This window comes from Salmo salar, chromosome 14 (genome assembly GCF_965601325.2).
Source record: "Salmo salar chromosome 14, fSalSal1, whole genome shotgun sequence".
NCBI classification, from domain to species: domain Eukaryota; kingdom Metazoa; phylum Chordata; class Actinopteri; order Salmoniformes; family Salmonidae; genus Salmo; species Salmo salar.
In genome coordinates, this window is record NC_138304.1 from 25,370,623 (window position 1) to 25,382,926 (window position 12,304).

The 12,304-nt window shown below is 42.1% G+C and overlaps 1 protein-coding gene across 3 annotated transcripts in view; it reads right to left on the minus strand.

Moving 5' to 3' along the window:
• Nucleotides 1-1,407, minus strand: part of LOC106569077 (tenascin-N) — a 31,469-nt gene extending 30,062 nt beyond the window's left edge. For all 3 annotated transcript variants that reach the window (XM_014140054.3, XM_014140052.3, XM_014140050.3), the window contains exon 1: nucleotides 1,254-1,407. The gene's annotated coding sequence lies outside the window, so the exon portion shown is untranslated. The remainder of the gene's footprint in view (nucleotides 1-1,253) is intronic.
• Nucleotides 1,408-12,304: the final 10,897 nt, after the last annotated feature.

A 12,304-nucleotide genomic window follows, 5' to 3' on the forward strand; every position in this document is an offset into this window, starting at 1 on the left:
AGCTCATGGTCTTTATGTGGTTGCAACGTTTGTCGAATTTTCCTTTACTAGCAGGCAGAAAAAGCTGAAAGCAATTAGAGTAAGTCTGAGCTCAAACTCATATCCCCCTGCTCTGTCTGCTGGTCCGGCCATCCAAACCACAAAAAAACCTTGATAAGGTTAAAAAGCCCAATAGTCACCCCATTGGCTTTATGTAGGCCTTATGATCACATATTAGAAACCACCCCATTCATGGCTAGCTGCAGGCAACGCTCTACATCTGTATCACTGCTTCCAAAATAACTTTGAGTCAGTACAGTAGCATTTCATCAAGTTGAGCCACAGGCAAGCACCGTACATAATGTCTATGAAGCTTGTTGAAACTATTTATTTTCAGAAGAATAAAAAAAATCCACCTTCAATAAAATGGTTTACAAGAAAAGAAAAGGAAATATAATTATTCTACTGAAGCTGTATATTGTATTAACAACCTATTTACTCCATGGTAAGGACATAGCTGACACTTCAGCTATTTCCCCACTGGCTCTATGGCTGACTGACTGAAATATAATTTGTTAATGCTTAGTCTGATGCTTGACTGCCCAGCATTTCCGTCTGGTACCAGAGAGGCTGGAGTTTAGTCTGTGATGAAAATGTGAGGAGTGAGAGAAGGCAGGTTTGTTAACAAGGAAATGGACCTCTAAACGTATTGGGTTTGATGCCTAAGTTACAACTTGTGCAGTTTTTTTGGTGTTGATGCAAAATATCAAAAGAAATCGAACATATTGCTTTTTGTTTCTTTGTTTCTTTCAATTTAACTGTATAACTTGTACTGAAAGAGCTTAGCTTTGGAATGAAGTTGTTATAATAATTTTGAAACTTTGTTTAAAGGACTACTACTATATGTTAACATCTCATTTGCTCTGATGAAAACTATATGCTTCCTGATCTTATATCATATAATGACTCAAACAGGAATAATGTTGCAAATTACTTATTTCGTAGTAAGTATAGCTTTTTCAAGATAATTACTTATTTCAATAGTAAGTATGAATCTTGTCTGTAATTGCATTTGTTAAAAGAAAATGAAACAGTATGTGAAATATTAAACAGGTCATAATATGAATAAAAATGTATCAAATCAGATGCAATCTCTAATAAAAAAAACTACTTGCAGTCATATAAAATGTTTATGCACATATTACAAAGCCTCTCAAATTGAACATTCAAGAATAAAACAATAAAACAATAACAGAAAGCAGTGTTTAACTCACCGTTGCAGTTCCCTGTGACTCCCTCCTCTGAAAGCCTGAGAATCTGTCACTCTATTGCTTCTCTCTCTGACACCTGTTGACAAGCTCAGGGCATGAGTTTGAAGGGGCCCTTACAACCAATGCCTCTGTAGCTCCTGCAGCAACAGCCTTTTCCTCAAGTAGTTAAATCCCCTTCCGAAATGCCTTTGGCCAATGGGCAGTAGTTTGGGAGTGTCTCTTCTCTTGCTCCTCAATAATGGAATGAGAATAGAGATAGATAATGAGAGACATTCCTCCTTTAAAAAAACAAACAAATAAGCTGGAACTAATCATTATACTTCAACATGACCCCCACACATGTTGCCCCCACCCCGTCACTACCAACCTTTGAGTTTGAGTTTTAGAAACGTTTTTTTATATGTTTCCTGTCACAGTAGCAGCGATGGATGCAATTAATCATTTTACCAGTCCAGGACAGTAGTAATACGTGCTGTAAGGCAATCAGAGAAAGCTTGGATTTAATGGTGAGCTCAAGCCAAGAAAAATCTGGACATTCATGAAGAAAACACAGGTCTAGTCATATCAGTGAATTAAGTTTCCAATCACATTAGCCAACATGTATCAGTCTATCTGAAGTGTGAATTTAATTCTAGATATTACAGACTTTAGTTACGGTAGGATTTGTACTGTAGGATTTTCTCATTACATAAAGTACTACAACACAACACATGGACATCCTTATGTGGTCTGAAATAAAATAAACACAAATTTTATAAACCACTTCAATTTGGCACAAACACTGTGCTTACCATTGAGAAATGTCCACATTAACTGCTCGAAAAAAGAAGCAAACGCAGATATTTTGTTTCTAGAAAACAATTTGCTAACTCATCTGCTAAGCCAGCATGAAAGCATAAATCCCACCATCATTGTGCAACACATGTACAATGTTAAAGTAGGGATAGAGCAAAATCATCAAACAGTACCAAAGTGTTGTGTTTATTATGAATTGAATCGCTAAGCATTTTGGTTTATTACATAAGAACAATGACGCAAATACAATAGAAACCCATGCAACAGCATGAATTCACACCAACACCACAGCCCCCCCCCCCCCCCCCCCCACAGCCCCCCCCACACACTTGCCTAATGGACAGGCAGCATCACCAAAGACTAGGTGTCGAGGTTGGTCATATTTTTCACCGGCATCTGTTTGTCTCTAAATATACAGTTGAAGTCGGAAGTTTACATACACTTAGGTTGGAGTCATTAAAACTCATTTTTCAACCCCTCAACAAATTTCTTGTTAACAAACTATAGTTTTGGCAAGTCGGTTAGGACATCTACTTTGTGCATGACACAAGTCATTTTTCCAACAATTGTTTACAGACAGATTATTTCACTAAGCACTCCCTGTATCACAATTACAGTGGGTCAGAAGTTAACATTCACTAAGTTGACTGTGCCTTTAAACAGCTTGTAAAATTCCAGAAAATTATGTCATGGCTGTAGAAGCTTCTGATAGGCTAATTGACATTATTTGAGTCAATTGGAGGTGTACCTGTGGATGTATTTCAAGGCCTACCTTCAAACTCATTGCCTCTTTGTTTGACATCATGGGAAAATCTAAAGAAATCAGCCAAGACCTCAGAAAACAAATTGTAGACCTCCACAAGTCTGGTTCATCCTTGGGAGCAATTTCCAAATGCCTGAAGGTACCACGTGCATCTGTACAAACAATAGCACGCAAGTATAAACACCATAGGACCACGCAGCCGTCATACCACTCAGGAAGGAGATGCGTTCTGTCTCCTAGAAATTAACCTCTTTGGTGCAAAAAGTGCAAATCAATCCCAGAACAACAGCAAAGGACCTTGTGAAGATGCTGAAGGAAACAGGCACAAAAGTATCTATATCCACAGTAAAACGAGTCCTATATCGACATAACCTGAAATTCCGCTCAGCAAGGAAGAGGCCACTACTCCAAAACGGTCATAAAAAAGCCAGACTACGGTTTGAAACTGCACATGGGGACAAAGATCGTACTTTTTGGAGAAACGTCCTCTGGTCTGATGAAAGAAAAATAGAACTGTTTGGCCATAATGACCATCGTTATGTTTGGAGTTAAAAAGGGGAGGCTTGCAAGCCGAAGAACACCATCCCAACCGTGAAGCGCGGGGGTGGCAGCATCATGTTGTGGTGGTGCTTTGCTGCAGGAGGGACTGGTGCACTTCACAAAATAGATGGCATCATGAAGCAGGAAAATTATGTGGATATATTGAAGCAACATCTCAAGACATCAGTCAGGAAGTTAAAGCTTGGTCGCAAATGGGTCTTCCAAATGGACAATGACCCCAAGCATACTTCCAAAGTTGTGGCAAAATGACTTAGGGACAACAAAGTCAAGGTATTGGAGTGGCCATCACAAAGCCCAGACCTCAATCCTATAGAAGATTTGTGGGCAGAACTGAAAAAGCATGTGCGAGCAAGGAGGCCTACAAAGCTGATTCAGTTACACCAGCTCTGTCAGGAGGAATGAAGCTTCCCACTTATTATGGGAAGCTTGTGGAAGGCTACCCGAAACGTTTGACCCAAGTTAAACAATTTAAAGGCAATGCTACCAAGTACTAATTGAGTGTATGTAAACTTCTGACCCACTGGGAATGTGATGAAAGAAATAAAAGCTGAAATAAATAATTCTCTCTACTATTATTCTGACATTTCACATTCTTAAAATTAAGTGGTGATCCTAACTGACCTAAGACTGGGAATTTTTACTTGGATTTGAAAAACTGAGTTTAAATGTATTTGGATAAGGTGTATGTAAACTTCCAACTTCAACTCTATATGGTATCACATTGCTATGACATAGGCCGGGCTGTGCACAGACCTTTTGGCGGGCATGTGCTCAATCAAAAAAAAGGGCATCTCCACAAAAAATATCCTGCAGACGCAGTCACAGACTAGTTGAACGGTTATTACAAGAAGAGGGGAAAGCAGCACAAGCTAATGCATAAAGTATTTTGCAAAACTATTTTGAACTGGAATAAATGCTGTACGGTCACCAAAACAATAACAGTAAAAATAGAAGATTGAAAGAAATACTGTATCCTACCATTACTATATCCAACCCCCAAAAAAGGGTGTTTCATGTTAGCAGCTAATATCAACTAGGTATATGTCATGTCACTTCTCTGGAGTCCAGAGCAAGAAGAATCACAGTCTATTTGTAACGGAGGTAGCAGGATGGAAAGCATGTTCTGTCTGTGTCGCACCATCCCTTTGGACGGCAGCCTGCCTGCAGAGTGCTCGTTGCCATTTCCCCCACTAATGGTTAAGTTTAGGATTGAGGGAGGAGGAGCTGATCCTAGATCTGTACCGGGGAAACTTCAACCGGGAGCCTGGCATGCAGAAATGACTTTGATCAGATAATAAATAAAAATGACCCTTTTGGAACCATGCTTTGCAAAGAACAACCGGATGGCACACGATGAGAGCCATTAGAGGCAATTAACTCTTCCTCTGAGGTAGGAAATAACATTGGGACATTCCATTGAATGTCTCATCAAGTTTTCATACCCCGTTGCATTATATAGCATAGTCTAATATTGGATCACCTCCTCTGTAAAACAACGCTGACAGATTTGTGTGTTGGTGCATTCAGCTCTTAATTACTGACCAACTACTACAAATAGCAGTTGCTACTCTTATGATTCATCCAAAATGGAACCCTATTCCCTTTATAGCGCACTACTTTGACCACAAAACGTTTGGCCAGTTCTATCTTTGACCGGCACTACATAGGGATTAGGGTGTCATTTGGGACAAAACCTTAAATCAGCTGATGGAGGTTGTGTGGAAGGGTTTATTTTGTTCAGTAATGCACCAAAACTGTTAACATGACATAAACTGAAATTAAGAGCTTCATTCTTGTTAATGAGTCTTCATTTCAGCGAGGGACTCAGCATGCCCAGTGAAATTCGAATGTTTTGACAATAATAGTGTCACATCAACTTCCGCTCCCCCTCTCTGGCGCTCGACGTCGCCGGTTTACTAATCACTGGCTCTGACAAACATCATTACACACACCTGGCACCATCGTTACTGTCACGTCCTGACCAGTATAGGGGTTATTTGTTATTGTAGTTTGGTCAGGACGTGGCAGGGGGTATTTGGTTTATGTGGTTCGGGGTGTGTGTCTATGTAGAGGGGTGTTTGATTTATGTATTCCGGGGTTTTTGGGCACTGTTCTATGTTAGTGTATTTCTATGTTCTGTCTAGTATAGTCTATTTCTATGTTTAGTTTATTGGGGTTGGACCTTCAATTGGAAGCAGCTGGTTATCGTTGCTTCTGATTGAAGGTCCTATAATTAGGAGTTTGTTTTCATGGGTTTTTTGTGGGAAATTGTGCTGTGTATAGCTTTGTGCCTTACTGGCCTGTTATTAGTCGTTGTGGTTTTTTTTGTGTACGTGTTTGTTTTGGTTTACCTTCTTTGTCCATTTAATAAAAGAAGATGAGTGCACATATTCCTGCTGCGTTTTTGTCCACTCTAATCTACGACAACCGTGACAGTTACGCGCACCTGCGCCTCATAATGAGACACCTGGACTTCATCACTTCACTGATTACCTCCCCTTATATCTGTCACTCTCTTTGGTTCATTCCCCAAGCAGTATTGATTGTGTTTTATGTCCAGACGCTACTCTTGTTTTGTATCGGTTCATTATATTATTAAACTCACCACCTGCACCTGCTTCTCGACTCCCAGCGTCTCCATTGCAGATAGTGGAAGCTGCTGAGGGGAGGACAGCTCAAAGTAATGGCTGGAATGGAGTCAATGGAATGGTATCAAACGTGGTTTCCATGCGGTTGATACTATTCCATGTACTCCATTCCAACCATTATTATGAGCCGTCCTCCCCTCAGCAGCCCCCACTATCTGCAATAGATACGCTGGAAGATGGCACCGGAGAACAAGGCTGACGTTTTACGTATTCCTTACCAATTGTGTTTTTTTGTTTCTTTCTTTGCATTGTTTGTAACTTTTTTTAAATTATTATTTTGTACATAATGTTGCTGCTACCCTCTCTTATGACCGAAAATAACTTCTGAACATCAGTACTGTGATTACTCACCACAGACTGGCAGAGTCCTTTTTCTCCTTTAACAAGTCCGACAAGTCCGACATGAATGACATACTGCTTTCCCATGAACAGGCCCAGATCCCTGTCATTTGCATGAAGAGAAAGCGGGGAAACAAGGGTCAGAGGACGGGCTGCCTTCTGAGAATTCATAGACAATCAAATAAACCCCCACTTCCTTCCATTGCAAACGTGCAATCATTGGAAAATAAAATCGATGACCTACGCGGAAGATTAAAATACCAATGGGACATTCAAAACTGTAATATCTTATTAAGCTTCGTGGCTGAACGACGACATAATCAACATACAGCTGGCTGATTATACGCTGTATCGGCAGGACAGAACAGCGGCGCCTGGTAAGACAAGGGGCGGCGGACTATGTATTTTGTAAATAACAGCTGGTGCACAATATCTAAGGAAGTCTCGAGGTTTTGCTCACCTGAGGTAAAGTATCTCATGATAAGCTGTAGACCACACTATCTACCTAGAGCGTTTTCATCTGTATTTTTTGTAGCTGTCTACATACCACTACAGACTGATGCTGGCACTAAGACCGCAGTGAATGAGCTGAATTCCACCATAAGCAAACAGGAAAACTCTCATCCAGAGGAGGCACACCGAGTAGCCGGGGACTTTAATGCAGGGAAACTTAAATCCATCTTATCAATTTTCTGTCAGAATGTTAAATGTGCAATCATAGGGGAAAAAACTCTGGACCACCTTTACTCCACACACAGAGATGCATACAAAGCTCTCTCTCGCCCTCCATTTGAAAAATCTGACCATAATTCTATCCTCCTGATTCCTGCTTACAAACAAAAATTAAAGCAGGAAGCACCAGTGACTCGAACAAAAAGGGGGTCAGATGAAGCAGATGCTAAGCTACAGGACTGTTTTGCTAGCACAGACTGGAATATGTTCCGGGATTCCTCTGATGGCATTGAGGAGTACACCACATCAGTCATTGGCTTCATTAATAAGTGCATCGATGACGTCGTCCCCACAGTGACCACGTACATACCCCAACCAGAAGCCATGGATTACAGGCAACATCCGCACTGAGCTAAAGACTAGAGCTGCCACTTTCAAGGAGCGGGACTCTAACCCGGAAGCTTATAAGAAATCTCGCTATGCCCTCAGACCAACCATCAAACAGGCAAAGCATCAATACAGGACTAAGATCGAATCGTACTACACCGAATCTGATGCTCGTCAGATGTGGCAGGGCTTGCAAACTATTACAGACTACAAAGGGAAGCACAGCCGAGAGCTGCCCAGTGACACGAGCCTACCAGATGAGCTAAACTACTTCTATGCTCGCTTTGAGGCAAATAACACTGAAACATGCATGAGAGCACCAGCTGTTCTGGAATACTGTGTGATCACGGTCTCCGCAGCCGATGTGAGTAAGACCTTTAAACAGGTCAACATTCACAAGGCCGCAGGGCCAGACGGATTACCAGGACGTGTACTGCGAGCATGCGCTGACCAACTGGCAAGGGTCTTCACGGACATTTTCAACCTCTCCCTGTCCGAGTCTGTAATACCATCATGTTTTAAGCAGACCACCATAGTCCCTGTGCCCAATAATACTATGATGAGACAGCCTATAGGGAGGAGGTCAGAGACCTGGCTGTGTGGTACCAGTACAACAACCTCTCCCTCGACTTGATCAAGACAAAGGAGATCGGATTGTGGACTACAGGAAAAAGAGGACCGAGCATGCCCCCATTATCATCGATGGGGCTGTAGTGGAGCAGGTTGAGAGCTTCAAGTTCCTTGGTGTCCACATCACCAACAAACTAACATGGTCCAAGCACACCAAGACAGTCGTGAAGAGGTTACGACAAAACCTATTCCCCATCAGGAGACTGAAAAGATTTGGCATGGGTCCTCAGATCCTTAAAAGGTTCTATAGCTGCACCATCGAGAGCATCCTGACTGGTTGCATCACTGCCTGGTATGGCAACTGCTCGGCCTCCAACTGCAAGGCACTACAGAGGGTATTGCGTACGGCCCAGTACATCACTGGGGCCAAGCTTCCTGCCATCCAGGACCTCTACACCAGGCGGTGTCAGAGGAAGGCAGTAAAAATTGTCAAAGTCGCCAGCCACCCTAGTATTAGACTGTTCTCTCTACTACTGCACGGCAAGCAGTACCGGAGCTCCAACTCTAGGTCCAAGAGGCTTCAAAACAGCTTCTACCCCCAAGCCATAAGACTCCGGAACATCTAATTCAATTGCTACAACCCCCTCCCTCTCTTTAACACCGCTGCTACTCTCTGTTGTTATCATCTATGCATAGTCACTTTAATAACTCTACCTACATGTACATATTACCTCAACTAACCAGTGCCCCCTCACATTGACTCTGTACCGGTACCCCCCTGTGTATAGTCTCGCTATTGTTATTTTATTGCTGCTCTTTAAATACTCGTTACTTTTATTTATTATTCTTACTCATATTTTTTTTAACTGCATTGTTGGTTAGGGGCTCGTAAGTAACCATTTCACTGTAAGGTCTACACCTGTTGTATTCGGCACACGTGACTAATACAATTTGATTTGATTTATTATGAGCCGTTCTTCCCTCAGCAGCCTCCACTTGCATTCCATTCATCCAAAAACACTCACACAGGCTCCATCTGTCTTTTTGATTTTTCTATACTATCTTAGGAATGTTTTGAAAAATCTTATTGCATTCATGATAAGGGTTACAAGTTTTCAAACTCTTGGCCCCTAATCATGAGCTGATAGCATAGGGAGATGTATTCTTGCAGGTAACATTACAGCCAGGGCTGCAGTTCGGTTTGTTGTTTTGAGTTTGACTGTTTTCACTCTCCTATAAAATCAACTACATACTTCTGATGTTGAAGTAATCCATTGGATTTAGGTACTACCTTATAGTAGCTCATTGGACCAGTGTGAATGAGTTGCAGATGGCATGATTCCCCCCATGCATTCTTCTACTGGCAGTAGCCCTGGTCTGACATTATTAAACTCCTTTAGTGGGTGAACAGAGCCGATAACAGGCCCACTAAGCATAACCTCCATAACCCTGAAGAGTAACATGACGGAAAGGCATGTATTCCACGGAGAGGGACTTTCATTAACTGTCAATATGTAAGTATGGTTTCAATGTACTTGTGGGGGTAGAAGAGTACACTACAAAAGGCTGCTGTGTTCCATTTAGTTGGTTGTTCTACTGCCAGTTTTCTACATTGATGAGTCCCAGTCAGTCGCGGTTTGAATTTCATGAGAATATTCCCATGTTCCCTTTTTGTTATTCACAGCCTTTGTCAAAGGAATGTTCATTTCAGTGGCAGAATCTCACTTAATTTCCTCTATACCCCCCCCCCCCCTCAATTTACACATTCTCCTCTTACTGTACATGTACTGTATTTGATTTAACCCATGTGAAATTGATTTTATCGTTGTTGCTGTTGCTGTCTTCCCTAGCTGCTATTCAGGTGGTTGGAATCAGCAGATAGAGTTGGCTGCTGTGTAAATACTGGGCAGGGGGGGGGGGGGGGGGGGTTGGGTTACTTTACTGAGAGAGCCTTTTGTTGGACATTCAGCTTGGCTGAATCCATAGGGCACATGGATTTACCATGAGGATATACAATGACTGTACAAAACATTAAGAACACCTGCTCTTTCCATGACATAGACTGACTAGGTGATTCCAGGTGAAAGCTATGATCCCTTATTGATGTCACTTGTTAAATTCACTTCAATCAGTGTAGATGAAGGGGAGGAGACAGGTTAAAGAAGGATGTTTAAGCCTTGAGACATGGATCATGTATGTATTCCATTCAGAGGGTGAATGGGCAAGACAAAATATTTAGGTGCCTTTGAACAGGGTATGGTAGTAGGTGCCAGGCGCACCGGTTTGAGTGTGTCAAGAACTGCAACGCTGCAGTTTCCCGTGTGCATCAAGAATGGCCCCAAAGGACATCTAGCCAACTTGACACAACTACGGGAAGCATTGAAGTCAACATGGGCCAGCATCCCTGTGGAACACTTTCGACACCTTGTGGAGTCCATGCCCTGACGAATTGAGGCTGTTCTGAGAGGAAAAAGTGGGTAGAACTCAATATTAGGAAGGCGTTCCTAATGTTTGTGCACTCAGTGTACATAAGCCCCTTCAGTTACAGTTTTTCTCAATTGTTTACACACAAATACTGGTACTTGAGACACAATGACCACAACATGTAACTCATGCACCAACCCCCTGAACCAATTCTGCTAAACTACAAGCACAATTCCTGCTTTACACTCAAATTGCAATTCTAAAACACACTTTTTTCAAAACACTACACAGAATTCTTTGTATTTGGCACAATTTTCATGCAGAAAATCTCTTGTTTTCACAATGAACACACTGCCATTCAAATATGCACACTGACTCATCACATGGGCAAACACCCGTCACACAGTTCTACAATTAGCAATCAGAGCTTTAGCATAAAAGGGCAACAGGTTAGCTCTTCTGTTTTGGAGCAATGGATGCCAACATTGGAAACAGAGGCAGAGCCAGAGGAGTGAGAGTAAGAGGAGGAGGACGGGGAGGACAAGGACGAGGACGAGGACGAGGAAGGCCAAGGACCGTAATATCTGATGAGATCCGAGCCACTTTGGTTGATCATGTGGTCAACCATGGTCTAACAATGAGGGAGGCTGGGCAAAGAGTACAGACAAATTTGAGCAGGTACACTGTAGCATCCATCATCCGGACATTCCAAAATGAGAATAGGTAAGAAATCTACTCTCACTAGAAAATTGCAGTACTGCATATCAATACAGTACTCAATGAGTACAGTAGTACAGTATTGCCTGTGGACTGTTCTGTAGGACTGTACAAATAAAGTATTTTTCAAGTATTTGGGAAATGTATTCCTACTTTGTATTTACAGTATTTTCCTATTTGTTTGGCAGAACTGAAAGATTACCAACACAAGGTGGTCGGGAACGTGTTCTGTCTCCTGAACAGGAAACTGAAATCATGAACATGGTCCTAGAAAATAACGCCATAACATTACGGCAAATACAAAGAAAAATAATAGAAAACAATTAGATATTTCAAAATATTGATAGAGTAAGCTTATCAACACTGGATGTGTCTTGTGCAGAAATAATCTCAGGATGAAGCAGGTCTACAGGGTGCCATTTGAACGCAATTCAGAAAGAGTTAAAGAATTGCGATATAACTATGTGCAAGTGAGTCCTATACAATCCCACAATTGATGCATACTCTCAACACTGTATAGATTATACATATTTCAGTATTGTAATCATAATGATTGTGCTTCACAATAGTGACCACTCCATGTCTATTTCTGATATTGTCATGTGTGTTTCAGAGAGTCCTTGAGCTAGAGGTGGCTGCAGTGGAGCACCAGTTCATCTTCATTGATGTGGTTGGATTCAACCTCACAAAAAGACGAAAGAGGGGAAGGAATATCATCGGCCAGCGTGCCATTGTTCAAGTCCCTGGCCAGCGCGGAGGGAACATCACAATGTGTGCAGCGATTACCCACCACGGCGTCATCCATCACCATGCTACCCTTGGCCCCTACAACACCGCCCATCTGATCACATTCCTGGACACCCTACACAACACACTCATTCCACCAGATCAGGTAGATGGCCCAGAGCAGCTCAGGCACGTTGTCATTTGGGACAAGGTAAGTTTCCACAGGGCTGCTCTGGTTCGTAACTGGTTCACTGCACACCCACGCTTTTTAGTAGTTTATCTCCCTCCGTATTCTCCATTCCTCAATCCTATTGAGGAATCTTTTTCTGCCTGGAGATGGAAAGTATATGACCGAAATCCACAAACGCGTATACCTCTTCTCCAAGCTATGGAAGACGCATGTGGAGATATAGCAGCTGATGCTTTTCATGGCTGGAATCGCCATGCTTGCC